Source organism: Canis lupus, chromosome 5, assembly GCF_011100685.1.
Source record: "Canis lupus familiaris isolate Mischka breed German Shepherd chromosome 5, alternate assembly UU_Cfam_GSD_1.0, whole genome shotgun sequence".
Taxonomy (NCBI): Eukaryota; Metazoa; Chordata; class Mammalia; order Carnivora; family Canidae; genus Canis; species Canis lupus.
The window spans coordinates 19,998,527-20,022,008 of NC_049226.1; the positions used below are offsets into that span (position 1 = coordinate 19,998,527).

Sequence of the window (23,482 nt, forward strand, 5' to 3'; positions counted from 1 at the left end):
ACAGGATAACTTCACTACTAAACCAACCAAACTCAATGAAAGTAAAACCAAAACCAACATGGCAGTCGTGGAGAATGATTGAGGCCCAAGACTCTGGTCCAGACTGTTGAGTGTGAACCCCAGCTTTGCCACTTAGTAACTGTATGATCTTGCCCATGTATTTTAACCTCCTGGTGCCTCTGTTTTCTTATCTGTAAAATGGGGATACACAGAACCCTCTTCGTAGGGCTGTTGGAAAGACAAAATGAATTACTATATGTGAAACATATATTGCTATAGAATAGCATCTGTACATAATAAACTTTCATGCTTATTTATTATTATTATTAACAAATCTTTATTAATATCCCTTCCCAAAGAAAATGATTTGATCACAATTTTTGAGGGAAGCGATGATTTAAGATAAAGTAACCTTCCTGAATAATTCAATTGTCAGGTGGCCCAATTCCACCCTCTACACTAATTTAGGATATTCTACTTGCCAGTCACAACTTTATTGGTATAAGATGACTGAATTCAACCAAAGGCAAAAACCCAATAATACAGGCACTCCAGACAAACCACTTCACCTTAGCCTGTTTTCTCATCTGTCAAATGGAGATGATGATAAGACTGTGTTTGTAGCCAGACTGTCATGATAATTAAATGTCAGGAGACATTTAACTATGTCAGCCATAGTTAAGAAGTCAGGGTCTGGAGTCAGAAAGGCCCTGGCCCAAACCCCAGCTCAGACATCAAGTAACTCTGAGTTTTTAGGAGAATCTCAGAACCTGTTCACCACATTTGTAAATGAGCATAACGACCCTATTTGTCTCAATGGGATCTTGAGGTGATTTAGAAAAGTAATGGATGTAAATGACCAAACACCAGGTCACGTTCTGTTAGTTGTTTTTTAAATGGCAGTACACATATGATAGCATTTTGAACTTATACACACACATACCCCAAACAAGAAAAATCCCCAATAATGCTTGTAGTGGGAATAAGATAATGGAAACCTCTTATAGACTACTTGTAGACACATACCCCTATTACGATACATGTGCATGTGTTTGTAGCTATGTGTATATATAGTAGATCTGCTGTGAGCCTAGAAAAATGTGTATGTGTAGAACAATGCAACTTGTCAGATTGCTACTGTTGCAAAAAGCAGCTAGACATAGGTAAAGTTATCTCATCTGGGGAGAGAAAAACAAATGAACAATTAGCAATCACAAAGGAGTCTCACCCATACTTGACACGTGAGTCCTATGATTCTGGCTTGAGCTACTGTTGATAGTAGCTGGGCAGAGGAGGAAGATGAGGGAGACTGTTTCACTTTCAAACATTAACCCAAAAGTTAAGTGTCATTTTAAAGGAACTACTGTGTTCTCAGAGGTTTTGGCTTAAGGTTCTGTATAATGTCATGACAAAGGCGGACCATATTCTAACCACCACTGGAAACATCCTCATTGCTTAAAGCTGGCTATAGCAGCAACTTAAACCATCCAGAAGCCATGCTTGGGGCCCCATCCATGTAAGTGCTGAGAATTCTAACTCCCATCTAAACCTAAACAGCAGAAGTAATCTACATAGGGTTCCCAGGCCAACTAAATTTATTACCAAACCCCTGGGAACCCATCTGTGTGAAGGCCCCACAGGATCTGGATCCCCGTTTTCCCCCAGTGTGCCAGTCAGACTAGTGAGTGAAGGAAGCCCTTGAGAAAGCTGTGGTCCTTCCTGATTGAGAACACCAGCACATAGCAGATGTGTAAGAGCAGAATTCAAGACTGGAAGAGAAAGGAAGGAAAGATGACTCTGGGGGGTGGTAGAAGGTTCACTCTTTATACGTTAGAATGGAGAAACCAAAGTTCCCTGTGTCAAGATAAAGCCATATACACAAGTTGTAGACATATACAGACATTTCTAAATCAAATTCACTTGAAGGAGATGCTGGATGCGTGTAATAGACAGATTTCCAAAGTCTTTCATTTTAATAAACCCATCAAAACTGGGCAATGTTTCCTTAAAAAACCCATGCAATAAGTAGTTCTAGTGAAAACTGTCTTTAGCATCCTCAAGTCCCATGGCTATTCCAAAGTGATGGGGGAGGTGTGGAGAAGGTGAATATGGCTGTAAAATTCTTCAGTTTTCCATGTCCTATGATACTATAATAGATATTATAATAAGGAATAAAAAATCCTAAGCATCACTGCCTAACAGAAGCCTACATGATCCCATTACCCCGAACATTCTATCCAATGGAGTTCTGGTAGTCAAACAGCAGAAAATCACATGCCAGAAGCAGGAGGCTCTCTTTCTTAGCATTATAAATTATATGAACTGCTGGGAATCGGGGCTAATTGGATACCGGCTCCGTTTCATGGGACCGACTTCAAGTCAGAACACAGAGCCAAGGCATGTAACAGCTTCAGTTCTCTTGGCTTCCCCAGGTCCCTGGGTCAAATTAGCATTTTGTTAGGTTGGATCAAATGGTTTACTTTTATAGAAAGAAAGAAGTCAGTGGTTTTAAGCCATGATTATTGTCCCCACAAACCACCTAGCAGGTGGAAAATGTGACTGATGTCACATCACAGTGACCTACGCTTCTGGATATAGGGCAAGAAGATTAATTTGCTCAGAAGTAACAGATTCATGTTGGTGCCCAGGCCCTCACTCCCACCTCCTATCCCCATCCCCAAGAAGGCACGCAGTTCTTATTGGGAGCACTCGGGAGCATCTTTAATGGGTCGTCAGACGAAATGATACTAAGCAGGCCAAAACTGACCCAAATAGTTCCCATACTACACCCACAGATCAGACACAGGGGAGAAGCCAGCCTGGCTCTGATGAAAAGAAGCTTGTTTATTTTTGTGTGTTTGTCTTAGAAGAAGATCATAAAGAAAGAAGATACACTGAAGAATTTCCTATACATATTTTTTTCTCCAAAGCAACAAAAAGTTCTAAGTTACTCATAGAGTCTCAAAAGGGCCAGATTCCAGACGAGGAATGAAATCTTTCCCAAGTGGGCATTAGCTTAGCCTTATTCAGTCCACAAGGGGTGAAGGCAGGAATGTTCCACAGCCCCTTGGGAGCACACAGCTGAAGGCATGCGTGTGTGCCAAGAGGTGGCAAATGAGGGTCTGGCTACACTGTGACTTCTGAGTCTTCCACTAAGATGGATTCACGGCCAGGACTGCAGAGTTGTTAGTGACAAAGAAGAGTGGAGCCAGAAAGGACCTGATGTGTAATCTGCAACCCCTTCCTTTTACAGACGGGAAACTTCCAGGGGCAGCAGTCGAGGGTCCCTGGTGCAAAGTCCCGGACCCATGGTGTCAGCTCCAGGTGCTGACTCCTGCCCCGAGGCCCTTCTTGCTTTTGTGTCTTATTTCCTCTCTGTGTCCTTAGTAGCTGCTTTACCTGCTTTGCCCTAGTCTCACTTCTGTCCCCAAAGGGCAGGCATCATCACGTAAGAGAATTGCTCTATTAAAGCGTAGTTAAAAAAGGCAGACAAATGGCAGGTGCTCTGCTTGTCCTGTCCCAAGCCAATTAAAAACGCCTGCTACTTCCAACATGACGGTCACTTTTTAACTGAAGCTCAGCTTCCCTGCTTCCCTTTCTGACTGCCCTTCCTATGGTTTGCCTTTTCCAGGCCAGCACTTTGCATGAAGCTGGCTTACTGAAGTGCTGGGCAAAGACACAAATAGGTTTTTGGAACTCAGCTAAGGTTCTCCAGATGAGCAACGTAAAATCTATTAATCTGCTTCAAGAACCCAGGCCTTCTTAATAAATTGCTGCATGCTATCTGATTGTGCCCAGGATGCCTCGACAATGTTTTCTTAGGTCTGCTCTCCTGGGATGCTGCCTTCACAAAATGACTCACCTCACTTCTTTTCTTCCAGCTGTAAAAGGTACTTTGATAAAAGGCGAATTGTTCCTCTCCCGCCCTACAGCTTTTGCCAACATGGCAATAAGTTGGAATTATATGTTCTAATATTTGTCCAGCTGTTGTTTGCAGATGTTGTATTCTTTACACCCAGAAAATAGAAATTTAGAGAATGCTGGCGTGCAACTTCATCCTGAGAATTTTAGATCCTGCCCGTGTCTTTCAAAAATGTCCTTATGTGTTCGTAGCTTTAAGCACATCTGGGCTATTGAAGATACAAAGGCTTATAATCTCTCAAACAACCAGTGCAAAGAGTTGTTAAATTTGGTTTCTGTCATGTGAAAAATTCACACTCTCAATCAAAGATATATATATATATAAATATATAGTAATTATTATGTGCCAGTCACCCTACTAAGCACTTTATTGAATTTGTATAAGCCTCCCAACAATCCTATAAGACACGTACTGTTATTACCCTATGGGACAAACAGGGAAGCCAAGGAGCTGAAAGGCTAGGTAACTGGCCCAAGGTCACAAAGCCCGTAACGGGTCAAGCCAAGATCTGAACCCTTGAAGATCTGGCTCCATAATCCTTCATCTTAAGTATGTACTACTTGGTCTCAAAGTCAACTTTCATGGAAAAGGGGTTGATTTTGTGCTAGATGAGCTCAGGACATAAATAGAGAAAAATACTATTTACTTGGGGATATATTCCACTCAGACCCTGGAATATAGTGATTCTCATGGGGGGCTGGAAATAGGTATCTTGAATTCTGGGCCCACCAGCCACACATCCCTCTCTACCATAGCCCTGCCTTTGTCTCCAAACTGAATCCTCTCTGTCCTCCCACCCCCATCCCCCATGGGCCTGGCCTTTATGCCCACCTGTAGCCTTCCTCTGCTGCCACTAAGCACTCAACATTGGTGGCGGCCACCAGCAGGATCAGGCCAGAGGCTGTGAGATGGATTTTCCCATCTATTGGTTACTCCTGATCCCCCAATTTGGATTCTGGATAAGCCATATCACCTCTTACTAAAATGTTTTTTTTTTTTTCCTAAAATGTTAATATGAAAATTGTTCTTTGGTGATACACATGTTGTGGCTGAGTCTTTGCTCATCTGTAAGGTGTGCATTTGAAATGGATTATTCATGGATCTGGTCATTTGGCTCAGAGAGTCACTCCCTTAAGGGGCTGTCTGTAGAGCATCCATGATAAAGAGATTTCTATTAGAGGCCACAGTCTTTTCTCCTGAGTGGAGAATCCATTCTCTACTCCCTTAGCCATCGTCACTCCCAATCAGATGGTGCCTGACACACAGATGACACATAGAACCACATTACACAATATTTTGAAGGGGACAGAACAAAAGAAAACTGAGCCAATTAAGCAATAATTGTTTTACAAATAGTACATCCATAAATCTGGAAAAGAATCATATTGTGTTCCTGAGTTAGGAACAAATAAGGAAGCTGTCATTGGCACCACTTTATGGGGTAAGAGCTGAAATGCCACATCCAACTCTACGGCTTGTTGGGAACTGAGAGCTGAGAGCAGCTGCAGCCAGGAGAGGCTGGGGAGACAAGAGGCGATTAGGGGCTGCAGCTAATGGTGGCCATGGGTGGCCCAGCACATCCAAAGTACATCTCCATCCTGAGACTGTGGTATTATGTCTGTCAACCTTATGATCCATCCATCCATAGAATTACCCATAAGATTGTTTTCTGATTCTCAGTTAAAAGTCCTTTGGCTACACTTATGTCTTCTTCCTGTCTTCACACAGCATGATTTCAGAGACCCAGAAGCGCTGCAGAAGCCTTCCCCTAGTCCCAGGCTGCTACCTTCATTCTTGGTACTTCTACTGTATGATTTGTATGCCTAATAACAGCAAGGGTCTCCGGCTGTACTCTAGGTCGGTATCAGTCTTTTCAAGTTATAATGAACCAAAGGTTAGGGTAGAGTTTGTTAGGAGGGCTCGGAAGGTTGGGGGAAAAACAACCCAATGCACAATGTTACACTCATCTTGATAGCTGGGACCTCCTCTGTGTGTGCTAATTACGCTCCCTTTTTTTGTCCAGAATACTGTTGCAACCCTAAGGAACTGCTATCAAGTCATAAAGTCAAATATGGAATGAGATTCTTGAGATAGCCTTTATAAGTTTTTGTTTGGGTTTTGTTTTTGTAACAAGTTTTTATTTAAGCGACCACTATGAAGTTCTTTCATTATTCACTTAGGATCCTTCCCTCCCCCAATCCAAACCCAACTGTCCTTGACACTCTCACTTTGCCGTATCCAATAGGTAGGAGAACCTTTGAATCCTAGTCTGTGAAATTAAAGACAGAAACAGTAAAGAGGGTTTCCCCGCTCCATGGCCCCATGTCGTCATGGGCTTTGATGTTCAAGGACCAAAATGAGTGGGATCCCAAGGAGCCATTTCAAAGGTAAGGGGCAGATGCAAGGTTCACTCATTAGAAACAAACACAAACCAAGCTCATCTTATGGTGGCCCAATCTTCTTTTAGGAAGGATTTCACAGACGCAATGCTTCTTAACTTTTCCGTCAAGATGACAAACTTTAGTTATGAGTAACTTTAAAACCAAGTAACTAAACTTTCTTGCACATGGATCCTTATCTCAAAAGAAGGAAAATCTGCCAAGAGACAAATTCTCTCTTTAGGGGAGGTTTCTGGAAAACTTCCTCTGAACTTTGGGAGATCAGGTCCCCTTTCTGGGCAATGGGAGTTCACCAGGGTCTGCTGTGATAATGCTTGACAGTTTCAGCACTAAATCTGCAGAAGGGACTTGGGTAGGGCACAGGGGAGGACACACACACACACACTCCACACACACACACACACACATACACACACACACACACTCCACACACATACTCCTTCTTCACCCTGTCTCTCTGGACCATGAATTCCCTTCCAGGAACTAACTTTTGAACTTTCAAAACAGTGTCAGGTCACAGTGACCAAGAACTGAGGTCACTGGTCAACGAATTTTCCTTCTTTAAAAACAGAATCAGCCCCAACAGTAGCTAAACTTGGGAGTGCAGTAACTAGTTTCAATTCCAAACTGGACTGGTAGCTATAAAACCAAGAAGCCCTAAGACCACAGGCAACCTGGTCATCTTTAAATGAGAGAAGTTCACATGTGATAAGGTTGTTTCATGTTCAGTTTCAGGTCCCTTCTATCTGAGTAAGAAACTCCCCTCCAAAAAGCACACTGCATGGCCATCATAATGCAGCCAGGGAGGGTCACGGGTGCAATAATGAGTAACATATCTGCCTGCTATCAGGCTATGTTATCCTGGGGGTAACTCAGCAGGACTCTTTGAAGCATGGATCATGACAGGATGGACCACTCGCTTCACTCACACTGGGATCTCCAACAGGCCTGTCTTTTGTCCCTGCTCTTATTCCCCTTCCATCACCTCCCTCTCCATCCTATCACTACAGCCTCAGGGTCATTAGCCTTCTACATACTTCCATAAGACAGACAGACATGGCCCTATTCTCTCAACAAAAACAGCAACAAACTTCATCCAAGAAGAAAAAGCACGACACAAATGAATATGTGCCCCCTGGTTGTGCATTAGACCTTATTTTGCAACAAGGCAAGGTGACTTTATTTCTATAAACAAGTTATAGCTGTCAGCATCGCTAGTTGGCCTTTAAAGATGGCAGTATCTTATAGAAAGCTATTAAACAGTGACAGCCTGACAACCAAGTCTACTAACAGGCTGGAATTGGCTGAGTAAATGCCTAGAGAGAGGAAAGAGCACATGATCCTTAGCTCCCTTGGGGGCAGCGGATCGGCCTCCAAATTTCAACCTATTCTCAGAGAGTATAAGCCATGACTCTCCTTTCCACTTTTCCATGGTGTGGTCTGCACATAGATTTGCATCCCACGGAGCATTTCTCATGGAGTCCATTTAGGCAAGATGATACTTTTTGAAAAACCTACTTGGGTATTTCCAGTGCATATGCACCCTAAGACCCCCCCCCAGTCTGAACAATGGCCATCCCAAACATCACTGGACTGTGAGTTACGTGCCTGCTTCCTAGGTAAGGAGAGGTGATGACAAAACCCAAGCTTTCCCCCAAAACTTCTCAGTAGGTTGTAAAGCTGGAAAAAAAATCCCCCAAAACACAAACTACCATATCAAAGACTTCTTGATCTCTATGAGCTGTCCTTTTCTGCCGACCTTTTGGAGCAAGGCTATTAAATGGCCAAAAATGAGCTCCAGTGTTAGGCTGGCCCTTGTCTTGGACCAAGATTTTTTCATAATGCCACAAAAGAGAGTGAAGTCCAAACTGCAGTCTAGAAGGAAAGTGCCTCAGGGAAAAGAGACCATACTAACTGGATAGCGCATCCCCGCAGTGTGATGGCTCTGAAGAGCCTCTCTCCGAAGCTCCCAATATGCTAATTATGTGGCTTCTCACAGCCTTCCAGAAACCACCAACTGTGACATCAGCTTCACACCCAAGCTATGTGTGAACAGCCTCTTCCCTCCCATCGGCTGCTAGAGACTGAGGCTATCACTGGGACCTCCCAATGAGACCTCGACTATTTGTGTGCAAAGTTGGCTCAGACTCTACAGGACAGAGTTACACTCTTCAAAAAAGTGACACTTCTGGATTATTTCTCCCATGGAAAATCAACTAGGGCCACTGGAGGATTGATCTGGGGCTATCTCCTGGTCTTCACTGTCAAAGTCTGGCCCCAGGATCCTCTATGGCCTTGATGGCTTCCATAGCCATAGCAGGAAGGGAATCGGAGGTGAAGAGGTATGAACGCCAGTCCCTGCTCCATGCTCCATGGCAATTAGCTGCACCTCCATCATAGCACCTCAGTGTCATGGGGTACTATTTTAACACCTGTTTAGTGACTGACCTCTGTAAAAAAGCTATGCATCCTTGATGCTCAGCACGGCACTCTGCACATAGTATGTCCTAAAAGCTGTCTTGAATTAACAAGAAGATCCTGTTTTTACTATTCTTTTCTGAGGTTCTTATGAGCCCAATGGTTTGCAAATGCATGGGAGGCAGGGGTCCAAGTCCTGGAACCATAGGTCAACCTATGTAAGAATTACCTAGAGAGCTTATGAAAACAGATTTCCTTGCTGCACCTCTGAAGACTCATGATTCACTACCTCTGCAGTGAGGGTCCTGTGATTCTCATCTTGAAATGCTCCAACAATAGTTCTGATATGCAGCCAGGTCAGGAATCACTGGCCTAGCTGAGATAATTGATGCCCTGCAAACAATATCTAGCTCATTTAAACTCTTCAAGCCCCTGCCCAAAATTTTTTTATTTTTACCATCATTCTTATGTTGCCCTGGTACTTCGCCCTTTGTGGCATTAAGCGATGGAGAAACTTCTATTTCATGCATTGGTGTTCAGGTCTGTGACATGTCTGTGACATGAGCACTTTTGGAAAGTCTAACCCAGACACATGTAAACATCGTGCTTTTTAAAAAGCAGATATGCCTTGCATTCAAAATGGGTAAGATAATGATGGACAGGAAGTTACATCTAGGTACCGCTGCCCTCAACATACCTTTTGACATCCCTGCCTGTCCTGCCCAGTCCAACTCATGTGCTGCAAACAGAAGGTCTCAGTGAGTGTCAGTTGGTCAGTTTGGCGATCTTTCTCTTGCTTTCCTCAGTGGATCAGCCTGCCACGATCCTTGTATAAGTCTCATTTAAAGCTCCCATGGGGGGATCCCTGGGTGGCACAGTGGTTTGGCGCCTGCCTTTGGCCCGGGGCGCGATTCTGGAGACCCGGGATCGAATCCCACATCGGGCTCCCGGTGCATGGAGCTTGCTTCTCCCTCTGCCTGTGTCTCTGCCTCTCTCTCTCTGTGACTATCATAAATAAATAAAAATTAAAAAAAAAATAAAGCTCCCATGGATAAATGTGCTGGTCACTAAGTAGATACGGTATAAGGAATTTGTTCTGCAGGCTCACCCCAGATTCTCATTAACCATAACAGGATAGAAAGGTGACGGCATGACAGGAGGCATGACACACTTCCTTTCTCAAATGAAATTTCATAGCTCTGAAATAAAAAGCCTTCAGAAATTGTGAATTGGCTATAAATCAAAAAATAAAATGAGTTACCGCTATACGTGGCATCTTCACAATGGCAGTAAGAAAGGACACCAAGCACTAAATGTTAGTCTTTTAGCCCAGAAAGCTTTCTGGTCGGTGGTAAAAGGAACTACCTGCCTCTCACCTTTCTTCTGTTATACTGATACATTTCAAACCTCTGCATTAAACAGGACTCTCCATCCCCTGCTGAACCTGATAAAAGAAAACTTAAAATTGTTTCAAATAATTCCTAGCTGAATTCATCTTGCTTTGAAAGCTACAGAGTCCCAAGGACAATTGTTCGTCTCCTATGTAAACATTATTTATTCTTATTATCTCTATGCTTTGCTCATTGATTTTCCCCCTTCTTATAACACAGGCCTCACTATAAAGGAAAAAGCCATTTGGTGATTCATTGGTTCTTCCCTGAATGTAGGAATTCATAACTACTACATACCTGCAGGTGCCTTTCCACCTAAGTTATAGATCTTCCCAACCACTCAGTGTGGATCTCTATGTCTTATATACTCCCTACAAATTGGTCTACAAGTAGGAAATAGAGAAGAACGTGTGAATACATTTTCCTATAAACTCTTTTGCTTCCTCTATTTTAAACGATCAAGATAACATTCTTTAAGAGAAGACTTGAGTAATAAATTGGAGGAAAAGAGGGAATAAGAGAATCGCACCAAGCAGCTAGACATAAGCTACCAAGAGCAAGGTCAGGTATCTTCTGTAATTTCAAAGCATCTCACATTTGGCTTTGTACCCAGCGGGTTCCAATAAATGCTCTCCACTGCCTGACAGCAACCTTCCTTTCATGTGTGTTTTATCTCCCAGTAAACCACTTGGTTAAAAAAATGTATTTTAAACTTGTTTTCCTTAGAAATGCATGGGTCAATCCCTAAGAGTGAGGTGGTGAAGTGCAGTGGGAAGAGGATCCTGAACCCACAGGATTCTGGTGCTAATCGTCTCATTGGTGCTATGGCACCGGTGCCCCAGCAGTAAAATTAGGATAAAAGTAGAGGCAGAGGGTGGCAGAGTGGGAAAAGCAGATGAATAGGAAATAGAAAACCAGGCTTTTGTTCTGGCCTTGCCCCTAGAACACCCACAGGATCTGAGACAAGTCATTTTACCTTGCCAGGGTTCACTTTCTTCATTCACAAAGAAAGGGGTTGGACTGATTTTCAAGGTCCATTCTTACTTTTATAGTTATACGACTGGGGTCAGCTTGGCAATTCATCAAAAGCATTCCCAATCTTCCCATCTTCCTGCCAAGGCTGGCTTGTCCCAGTCCTGCCAGGTGGGGTGGGGAAGCTTCAAGCTATGGCCAAAAGCCCTCTGAGTTCCAAGCTGGGACTCCTCAGGAGTCCCAGCCCCACCTGGGCAGGAGGTAAAGTGTTCCTGCAGTAAGACTGGGGTCCTGGAATGCCTAGAAGGTGCTGACCTCTCACCAGCCCCCCTCCCATACTGGGGCCCTGGACCCTGGATTCAACTACTGGCTGACGCTCTGGTCCAAATCAGACTGATGATCCCTCACACAGTGCTGCCACCCAGTGGGCAGGGAATGTGCCCCTAACCCAAGCTTCTGTGGGTTGCTGTTCCCATTCCCAGAGACTTCCACTCCCTTCTCCATCAGAGATGGTAACCTGCACTGCAGAGCAGTGGTGAAGGCCAAGGGAACAGCAAGTGATGTGCCCAGTACATAGTAAGCACTCTACAAACGACAATCACCACTATTTATTATCATGATCCATGGCAGAAAAAGAGCAAGTGCCAGATAGCTGTTAATTAACTGCGGGAGAGCCCAGAAAAGCAGCGTCAGAGCCAGCCCAACAGGTGATGGGTGAAGCCGAGGAGCAGACCCCCTTCCTGCTCCTCTTGTCTGGCGTCTCCACTCATCCCCAGATGCATTGCTATCTGGTGGGAGAGTCAGAGAAAGAGAATAAGACAGACTATTCTTCTATCAAGGCTTTTACTCCCCTTGGGGTACAGTCAGAGAGCTTGATGTTTCTTCAAGTGTTAAGCAATCCCTATGGACTTAAGAGAAGAGATATGAATAACTCTGAGGACAGTACGCTGTGTTTTGCCAAATAACATCATTACAACAGGGCTATAAGGAAACCAGGGAGCTAGAAAGAAAACCGCTGGCTCCATTTATCTTTGTTTCTTCTTCTTGGGTTTATGCAGTTGCGAGCTACTTAGACATGTGTGTTCCGGATGTCCCCCTGGGGCCCATTTCAGGGAATACTTTTTGAAGCTCAAGTGGCTAAGTGGTCTCGTTCAACGAATTTTTAAGCTCTGGAGGCTAGTTTGTCAAAAATGGAGTGGACTCCCTCATCTGATCCCAAGTGGCCACCTGTCACGGTAACAAAGTGAGACAATCAGAGGGGCTGGATCAGCTCAGCACTGTCAAGACTCTAGCTGCTTCTGAGGCCCAGTCCTGTTCCTGGCAAGGAGAGGGAAGGCCATCTGAGTAGAATCACATGATAAGCCCTTTGCTAAGGACAATCTGGCATACCACAGATTGCCAGAGGCCGGCTCACACTCAAAGCTAGTACTTGGGCCTCAGAATCGGCCCCTGCCAGTGCCAGCCAGTCTAAATCCTACAGAACAGAGCCCGTGTGGGATGTCGCTCAGACTTAGGCAGTGGGCAGAGGCCACCCAGGGCTCTCCCAAAGCACACATGCTCACAGCACATCTCGCAAATCCCTCCAAGCTGATTCTCTTGGCCTGGGTGGCAGGCACTCATCTCTACGGCACTAGTGAAACTGGGAATATGGTGAAGAAGCCCCAGCAGAAGAGTTGGCACAGCCGTTCCAGACCAGGGACATTTTTATCCTTGTTTGAAACTATACTGAGAGGTAAAAAGAAACTGCAACAGGAATGAGGCCCCCATCCAGACACAACACTCATACCAGCATCCAAGTGTTCAACTCTGGGCCAGACGCTTTACAAACCTAGTGCTGTGCCTGCATCGTCCCCGACTGCATGTCTGAACCTCTACGGGAGCCTACTGTCACCCACTGTCCAGGCGAGAATGCTGAGGTTGAGACAGGTGGATGGCCCAACATCACCTAGCTGGTAGATGGGGAACTGGGATTGGAGAACTCAGGGCCGTTCTGCTCCCAAGACCATCCTATTCCACCATGATGCTTCCAGTGACGTAGGAGAGAAGGGGCAGAGAGAAGAAAGCAAACTTAAAAGTGCTACAGAAAGTCTATCCCTTGGAATGTGCATTCATGCGCCATGCCCACATGTCCCAAAGCTCCGTGTTTTCCTTAATCATCCTCTGCGCAAAGCTAGATGCCCAGACACGAGGCTCTTTGAAAGATCATTCCAGAGAATGCCTTGTAATTCTTTTAGTATCAAATTTCATATTAAGAAAAACTCTACCCCTATAGCATTTACCTCTGAAGATTTATTTTCTTCCACTAGCTAATGTTTCCCCAAGGAAGGAATCTTGGGGGTGGCCAAATGCCCCAACCAAATATGCTTTCTCCTGCCTTTACTCCCAAAGTGCCTAACATGCCCTTTTTGCTGGGATTGCTCTGATCTGCAGGATGAGACTGTGAGCTGCCTGCTTCTTATTCTCTCACATCCTCCGAGCACTCGGCTGTGCCTGTGCCCGGCAGATGTTCAGTGTGTGTCAGATGAGGTGAGGGGCATGCAGAACGTTCAGCACAGCCCCGGCTGTGGCCAGGGGTCTGCAAACAGAAAGACAGGGCAGAGGAGCGTCTGTGGCAGCAGATGCTGCTGCTCCAAGCTGCCCCAGGGAATTAGGGGTCCTGTTCTGAGAGCTGACCTCCGGGAAGTCACACAACCTCTAGGTCCCCAGTTTCTTCATTTATAAGATCACAGCGGCTGAGTGTGAACATTCTTCTACTCTAGAATATTAACGAGTTGGCTCCCTCCCTATCTACTTTCTCCTGTTTGCCAAGACGCTGCTTAAGGACACACTGTCACAAAAGCCATGTGCTTCCGAATCTTAAGAGATACAATCTGAAAGTAAAGGAAATCTCAGCATCTCATGCTTAGGAGGTTTTCAGACATCCTCATGTTTCTAGAAATTTCCATGTGATGTGTTGGAAGCTCTTTCCAGAATCTTACTGGTGATTGTCTATACTCCATATACGCTGAGAGACGGAAGAGAAGAAATGACCCATGTTGATAGAAAAGCCGCACAAAGACTGTCTGGCAGTATTCTTATTAAGCAAAGTAGACAGAGCAAAAGATGGCTAAATCATAGGTCTGTGTCGCCCTCACCACCGTGCCGCTGAGCGCCACACAATAGGCCTTTGGAAGCATCATTCCCTTTGCACAGTGGGTGAGCTGAGGCAAAGATAATTTTCCAGGCTGCTTGGCTATCAACAGACACCAAATTGCTTAGCTGAGCAGACGTGATCCCCTTCGACTTGTTGCAAAATTCTTAAACAAACCTTGAAAATGGAAATGTGTTCTCATTTTACCTCCTAGCTAAAAGGATGCTGACTTCTTAGGAATCAGGTTGAGGGGATACACACGGAAACGTATGCTTTCACAGAAAACAAGATCAGGCTTTCAAACCATTAAAAATGGGTAATTATATATTGTTAAAATATATATGATTGCCCTTGCCTCCTGCCTAGTGGCAGGCTGATAAATATTTATCAGATGCCTCTTGGTGGTAGGGGAGCCCTAATCTGTAAGCAGCTGCCGATTCCTGCAGTGTAAATACTCCCACTAGGAATTTACAAGCAACCACTGTGATATTTCTCAATGTGAGTTTGGAAGAGACGCATCCGACTGGCTCTCAAAAGCCTTTGGGACAGCTTCAGCACACGGCTGTCTTGCCTGACACTCAAACCCCAAGCCTGGCCCATAAGAGTGGGTCACCAAGAGCCACTTCTAGCCCAGCCTGAGCAGCACACTAGGGTGCTTCAGCTCTTGGGTGGGCGGAGGATCAGCCATCCGGGCACATGAAGGTCACACTGGTATCTTCCACATGGTTGCCTCTCCTGCAGCTTCTTCACTCTTGAGAAACACAGCAAATCTTTTCTGTCCTGGGGCCCACCAGAGATTTACATGCCTTTTACTTAGAAAGAAATGAGTCTGTCTTTCTTTCTTTTCGTTTTCTTTGTCTGGGTGTGAGGTCTTGAGTGTGTTGGTTGCTCGGTGATGTGAGGTCTACTGCAGTACGGACTCCATTGAGGAAGTTAAGGTACTTCATAATCCTCACATCATATCCTCTCCTCTCCCTCTCCTCTCCTATCTTCTCCTCTCCTCTCCTCTCCTCTCCTCTCCTCTCCTCTCCTCTCTTTCTTGATGCCGACAGGCAGGCCTGCTTTGATTATCCTGCATCTGCTAAAACTCAAGCCATTTGTCAGGAACTTGCAGACAAGAGGTATGTTAAAGTGTTTGCTACTTGGCAACCAGAAGGATGGGGCTTCATCAGAGCTGCACGGGAATGAGCCGCTCGGAAACCAGGCGGGACCAGCCGGGACGTCAAGGCAGGGGGCTTACTGCCTGGGAATCACAGACCTGACGATGAGATCTTCATCGGAGCTCCAAATCCTGTCAACGGGCACAAAGTAAGGCCTGGGACTGGGAGGTAAGCCCTTGCAGCCCTGGTTAAGTGGTGTGACCTGACGGTGGCCCCGTCCTAGTTACTTTACTCCTCTTTGGCCCTTCTCTGCATCTGGCTCCTTTTTTTCTACCTCCCTGCCTCCCCTCTGCTCCAAGGTCCTCCTCCTTCCTGATTCACTTCTACGGTGGAAGCACAGGGAGAGCAGGACCAAGAAGAAAAGAAGGGCATTCATCACGCAAGGACCGTGCTGGCATTTATCTCATCTGTACCGTCTAGCTCATGCTTGTTTCTTGGATCTTAAATCCCACACAGTCTTTAAAGAACTTCTTTTCAGAGCTCAACTCTCTATTTATGTAGTCACTTTTCTAAAATAGCAGCCCCCGCCCCCCGCCCCTCTAGCGGATTCTCTGTCACTGCTGCAGGAGGCATCCCTTGTGAGGGCAGCAGGGGAGGACCCGCGCGAGAGAGAATATGATGATGAACAAGCAACAGAGACAGAAATAGAAGAGAAAAGTTGGAAATGAAGAGGTGGGTGGGGCAGTCCCCACTTCACTGTCCTGAGTTCCTTTCCGACCTGAGCCTGGCCCTATGGTGGTCCAGCATTTCCCAGGTCAGCCTGGATCCGCCTCTTGACACCAGGTCCTTCGTTCTCTGTTTCCCTGACTGCCACTCCATCTGCTTTCCCCAGGCTCATGTTCCATGACACACTCTAGGAAAAATGGGAGGCTCCTGCTCCCACAAGACTTTCAACTGTGCCTCTCTGTACCCTGTCTTACTTCCTGGTACAATTCCAGGCCACATAAGGTGGATCCAGGCAACTCTTCAGAGGCCTGAAGAGTTGCTGCCCTTCCAGCCACCCCATCAGTGTGAGCAGCTGCTTACATCCGGGCCTACTCCACCCATGAGTGTGATACACACCAGCATCATGAACATTCCAACTGGAGGTGTTTAAATATGTAATCTGTGAATCTGTACCAGCCAAGAAAACACAGTGCAGGAGAAGCTTGAGATAACCTTTTGTGAACTTGCCAATGACCCCCCGCCCCCCAACCACGCTGTCAGGTAAGAAAGTCTATTGAGAAGTTTGGAGAAGAGGAAGAAGAACCATGAACTCCAACCTGCCAAAGGCTCATTTACTATTCCTGATGAATTGACACAGCACTTTTATGCCCTTGAAATATGTCAGTTTTTCATCAACGAAACAGCCCTCATAAGAGGTTGATGGACAAACTTTCCTCAATAGGCTGGAAAATAAATGGTGTATTTTTTAATGGTACAGTAGAAACATTTGGAAGGCATTTGTTGTATCTGCCTTCAGGAATCTGTTAAATTAAGTCTGGCCCCATCCCAATGACCACAGAGAAAAACCACATAAATTAAACATATAAAAAATAAACAATGGGGTGATTTACAGATGTCTCATATCTTCCAATGTAACTCTGAAAATTCGTCCTTGCAAAAGCCCATAACACCTCCCTTGAAAACCGTGAAGAGTTGTGTTTATCTTTCCCAGACCAGTGGGTGTTCTTGGAGGTGGGGTAGGGATGTGACCTCAGAATACACCAGATGGTCTTTTAGCATGTCAGACAACTGGACAGTGGTCAAATAAGGTTTCACTTCACCTACTCTCCTATAAAGTTTAACAATTCAGTCCATTGTGGATGAAACAGTTTCACTGGGCTGTAGGACACCAACCTTTCTTTCTGACCTCAGGCCACTTTCCTAACTCTCCAGCACAATTACAGCAGAAGCCAACTTAGAGTAATGTTACAAATCTTCACTACACACCTTTGCTTTTATTTTTTTTTAAGATTTTATTTATTTATTCATGAGACACACACACACACACACACACACACAGAGGCAGAGACACAGGCAGAGGGAGAAACAGGATCCATGCAAGAAGCCCGACGTGGGACTCAATCCTGGGTCTCCAGGATCACATCCTGGGCTGCAGGCAGCGCTAAACAGCTGCGCCACAGGGGCTGCCCCACACCTTTGCTTTTAAAAGGCTACCAAGCAAGCATCCACCCTAGACCTAAGCCTCTCCAGGGCTAATCCGGTCTCTAGTCTCCACCTTCTAGCACCAGCACCAGCCCCATTTCTGGCACAGAGCTGGGACTGCACACACACAGTTGATGAAGGGACTTGAGTGAACCCGCCAAGATCTCTGCTTCCCAGCTCTGCGTTGGTGCCATGAGATTCCCTGATGATCAGATCCTCTTCTACTAAGACATGTTGTATTTTATCAAAAACACCAGCATCTGGTGGGCGGTTGACCAACCACCCACATTCTCATCATGCTCTTGTCTTCCCCCCAACCATTTCCTCTTCTACCCACTCACCAACTTCTGCATTGCCTTCAGCTTACTTAAATAGCATTCTCAGTTTCCTTATTCTTGCCTTTTACTTCTTCCCCTCTTGTATTTTCATATATGCATATTTATGTGCATGCATAAACGTGTTGGGTTTTAAATACAGGGGACATAAATATGTGTACAGATATGTAAGGAGCAGGATGTTTTTTCACCATGGTGAATGGTATGAAAAACACAAAAACAAAGTTATCCTATTATTTCTCCACATAAGAACAGAGAGCAAAGCTCAAGGGTTTATCCCTTCCAGTGTCATAAATGCCTCACTAGCAAGCCCCCAGCCCTGGACCCTGGGGGTATTTAGGCCACTCCCTAGGAACTCAGGCCAGCCTAGGTCTAAAGCCAAGTTACACATGTGGCATATTGAAATGTACAGCTCTTAATGAGGAATGGGGCTGATGTGCAGAATTCCTGTATCAAAAGAACTTTCTACAAGGTGAATAATGAATTACATACATATGACTGGTGGGGCAAAGTTTCCCAAGGAGGGCAGATGCACACATTTCCAGTGCTTTCCAGATTGTTACAAAACGCACCCCTCACATTCTCCTCCTTGCCACCTTCATTCAAACAGTACACAGAGCCTCCATCTCCTGGGCCCAGGGTTATTGTGGTGCTGCCACTCACAACCCAGCACAACTGGCAAACTCTATTAAGCTTCCATCAACTCGTCGTGTTACATTAGAGACCTCAGTCAACCTTTTGACAACAACTGTAAAATGTCTCCAGATGGGTTAACACCGCACATCAAAGTTAGTATTCAAAGGCTTCAGTCAATCTAAGAAATACAGATCTCCCACAGAAGCATGACATCACCCCACAAACCTCAGTTACCAAGGTACCTCTGGAGACTTTTGTAGGGGCTGTAAGGAGGAAGACTTTGGGCACCCAACTGATGAGCAAACACACACACACACACACACACACACACACACGCTCTTTCTCTCTCTTTCTCTCTCCATCTTCTCCAGCAGATGCAGAGCTTCTATTTCCTGAGGATGGAGACACAGTCAGTGGTGAGTGGAGTAAGCGTAGATTTGAGTATCGTGCCTGTTCTTCAGAGCTGGGATCTCCCAACAGAATTCATCTCCCATGTTGCTCCCTTCTCCTCACTGCCATTACTTTACTTCTATTTCTTGACCTCAGTGGAAATATGAGTGGAACCTGGGTTTTCCATGCCACATGCAAGCAAAACAAAAACAGAAACAAACACAAACAAACAAAAAAACCCACAAAGCTGAAAGTGAAATATTTCACATTCTCCAATTTGTAAGATCTTTAAAATCTGTGCCAGCCAATGGTGGCCAGAAGAGCCAGGTGGGGGCTATTTCATGCCTCTGGGCTCAGGAAGACCATAGGCTGCAGCACGGGCCGGGGACCAAGGTGCAGGATGACATGAGACCTCCATTCTGGGAGTCACAGCCATACCCATTGACAACATTTAGTAGAACAAATCACTACTGCAGATGTTTTGTTTTGTTTTTCTTTTTTTCTTTTTTGTTTTGTTCTTCTATTTGCACGAAAGCCCTACAAATTTATTTTCAGATGCAGAGCATGTTTCTGCCCTACCTGTGCTCCTTGGCATAAATATTACTGAAAGAAATTGAGGTTGCTTAGAAATACCTGGTGTTTTGTGGGGAAGTGGAGTCTGAGCTTTGAGAGAGAGATCTCAGCAAGTGGGAAACATGGTAATCAGTCCAGGAGTGCTGGGGGGCCATGAGCTTGGAGACCCACTGCAGGGAAACTAAACCCCTGCTAGGGTCTTCTCAAGTTGTTCTGGCTATGTTAAAAGGATCGGATTGTCAGGAAATCTTCAGAAGGGGAGATATATATGATTTTCAATCTTGTGTCCCAGATCAAAGCAGCTCATAATAAGAACTGCATTGTCTAGTTAAAGGCATTATTCTGCTGCACTGGGCACAGAACATTTACATGAAACACATACTGACAAAGGTAACACGCCACAAGAATTTTTTTTTAGCATTGAACACAGTCACTGGGGTAAGGGATACTCAGGCAGAGTGGCATGTGGTACTGAGCAAGCCAGGGGCTGGCCCCTGTGCCCCTCAAGTTTGCACCACCTCTACTCCTCGGCCACAGAGGCCCACTGCCAAGAGTGGTGCTGCAGCATTGCCCTCGGGGCTGGGGATTCCTCCCACGGGCCCTGTACTCCCTGTCTTCTCCCAAGCTAGACATAAAGGGGCTGAGGCTCTGAAGGTTAAACCCTAGAACACAAGCCTCAAAGTAGCAAAGAATGCACCCGGATGGTGATTTCCTTCCTCCTGAGCTTTTCTGGCATATCCTGCTGCCCCTAAAACCTGCATGTTTCCAGTGATGTGCTAATGTCGGCCATGCATTTCCAGCCCTTTAACGAAGTGCTCACAGGCCTGACAAACGGATCTGGACAAACCACTGCTATGAGAACAGTGGAGGCCATGCACGTAGCAGCTTCCCCTTCCAGCCTCCATGTGGGTAATTTGCACTATCATGCAATCCCTTCTTATTGTACTGCTAGGGCCGAGGTCCAGAGAAGCAATTCAAATTAGACCTCAGGTTTATGGAGATTCTTAACATAGTTATAAATATTCAAATCAGGGCTGGATCTTGGCAGGATTTTTCTAATTAAAATTTCATTCAAATTAAATCAGCCACATTTTGACAGACACAGGAGACAAAAAGCTTTGTGGTTTTGTGAGGGATTTTTTTTTCCCAACTAATCAAAAACACGGCTAATGTAATAAGAGTGGGGAAAGGACTTCGTCCGTGCTGGTGGTGGTTCTGCACGAGCGACGAAGGGAGGCTACAACCAGAAGCCACTGCTTTCCCAAGCGAACATCATTTTAGAATTGCCTATTACTTAAAAATCTAAAAGTCAAGAGCCTCTCCATGGAGGCTGGAGCTGCCACAAGCAGTATTTTTAAAAGTAAAACTTGATACCATCACGAGCAAACTACTCGACATCATTTGCATCTGAGTTCGATCCCAGATTAAGCCTTCAAAACACAGCTGCCAGCCTCAAATTTGCAAATACAGATACAAATTTCCTTTTTATAACAGTCAGACTTGTAAAAGGCAAACAAAATAGACAATGCAGCACTTAGAACATTTCCAGCTAAGAAGGAAAAAAAAAAAAGCCATTCCAAGATCCAAGGCAAAATACCTACTTTTCATGGTAAAACAGCTTTATTCATTTCCACTTCCTCCACCAAACACAATTTAAACTGCACATAATTTTTGCTATCAACCCCTCTCCTACAGACTGTAACAGCTAAAATGCCAGTCTGTCTCCAACATAATTAAACAAAATGTGCAATCTTCTAAAATCTGTGAATAAACAATATAAGGCAAAATAAAAGACCCAGACAAAAAGAGCATACCGAGATCAATCGTCAAGCTATAATATCCTGACATCCCGCCAAGGAGTACTTACAGAATCCACTGTTGCACGGAAAATAATAATCCGAGAACGCAGAGAGGATGAGGGTGTTGGGGGCAGTACAGGTGAAGACACTTGCTGGGAGCACAGAGGGGATGGGCTTTATGCAGCACACTACACCAGGTGGCTCTGACGGCGGCTCCTAAAATTTGCCACCAGGCCTTGAAGGCAGCTCAGGAGAAGTCCCGATGGCCCAGCCTGGACCTATGGGGATGGGACTCAGGACCAAACAGAAGTAACGGATGAGATGTGCAATATGAATGTGCTAATGCTACCAGGACATAGTACCACAAAAGGAGTGGCTTAAACAACATGAATCCCTTGTCTCACAGTTCTGGAGGCCACAAGTCCAAGACGAAGGTGCCTTTGCAGGTGCCAGGGAAAGGTCTGTTCCAGGCCTCCCTGCTAGCATCTGCTACATCCTTGGATAGATAGCAGCAACACAACTCTGGTCTTCATATGGCATTCTCCCCGTGTGCATGTCCAGCTCCAACTCTCCCCTTCATGTAAGGACAACCATCACGCTAGGTCAGGGACCCACCACACTCCAGTATGAGCTCACCTGAACTAATTACATCTACAACGACCCTATTTCCAAGCAAGGTTACATCCAGAGGTATTGGGGAATCCAACAAATGAATTATGGAAGAGACACAATCCAACTTGTAACATGTACGGAGGATACCGTTATCTAATTGGACAGTAAGCGATTGCTAAATCCAACTCACTATCAGCTCTGGGAGGGCAAGGAGTTCTCCCTTTTCATGATATATCTCAAGCCATATGCCTTCCAGAACTCTCCTTTGGGAAATAGTGGTGGTGGTGGCCAGTGGGTAGGGAATCGGGGGGTGGGGTGGGGTGGGGAGTGCAAGGGAGGGGGTTTGGGATGCACCACCAAGCACAGTCTTTGCAGCTAGAGAGACCTGGGCCTCAGTTCTCTATGCTTTGGGATACACTGTTTAATCTGTCCCAACACCTGTTTCTTCCCCTGGAAAATGGAGAATACAACATCAACCTGACAGGTTTGTAGTGGGGATTACATGAGATGCCATGAATAAAGCAAGTGTCCTATCTTATGGCATGTGTGGCAACCGGCATTAATTCACCTCCCCAGCTCCTCTCTTGAACCCTAAAAGCAAAGCATCTCAAAATCAAGTCACTGAATTTTACTTTTAATTATACTGTGTGGATTTTCTAAGCACAAACACAACAATACAACACCAGCATTGGCTCAAATTACCTGGCCCTGATTTACAGCATAAGTGATTGTTTTCATGCAATTAGCTTTTAGCAGTGTTTGAAGACAAGCTTACTGATTCTTTTCCACCCAAGGGAGCTCTGATTCGTGGATTCCAATGTCTATTCAGTGTAGTATGAAAGAAGAACACCTTCTTTCTTTGCCCTTAGTTTTCTTAGTCTCTCTTTTTTTTCATAAGCAAATAGGCCGGGGAGACATAAAAATCAAACCCAAAGATGCAGCCAAAAGATGAAAAGGTAAAACACAGCAAAATAAAATGAAACAACAAGACCAAAAGTCACCCTACCCTTCCTGCACTGCCCTGCCCTTCCCCACAAGATTAGGTCCTCAGGATGCTTCTTAACATTATTTGGGTCCTTGGATATTTTTTTCAAATAGCAGACATAAGGGTGCATACTCATACCCTCTTAACACCTGGGCAGTGCACTTCTTTTTTTTTTTTTTTTTTTTTTAGCCTTTAAAGGTTAGGTACGTATTAGACATTTGGTTCAGCAACACCTGTAGAAATATCTCTGTGGAACAAACATTACAGTTTCCAGGGTTAGAAGTGTCCTAATTGGAAAGTAAGGACATAATCTGTCCTGTCTGCCTACCAGTTTTCCTGTGGTTTTATTTTTGCTGCCTCATTATTACCCATATGATGCACACTGCTGTCGCAGAAAAACAGAGAGGATGGGCATAGCCAAAGGACAGCAATCCTGTTTTGAGAGTGGGGAGAATTTTAATAGCAGGGAGAAGTTGTTTGACAAAAACAAGCCCAAGAGCAAGCTGCTATGAACCTCACTGGGAAAATGATGGGACTTGGGGGCTGTGGAACTGATGTGAGGTCTGGAAACCTCCCCCCCGCAAAGTTGGCCATGAAGCACTGAGCAAGTGT

At 45.1% G+C, this 23,482-nt stretch overlaps 1 protein-coding gene across 3 annotated transcripts in view; it reads right to left on the minus strand.

The window, feature by feature from the left end:
• NCAM1 (neural cell adhesion molecule 1) overlaps positions 1–23,482 on the minus strand; it is a 295,792-nt gene that overhangs the window by 70,508 nt on the left and 201,802 nt on the right.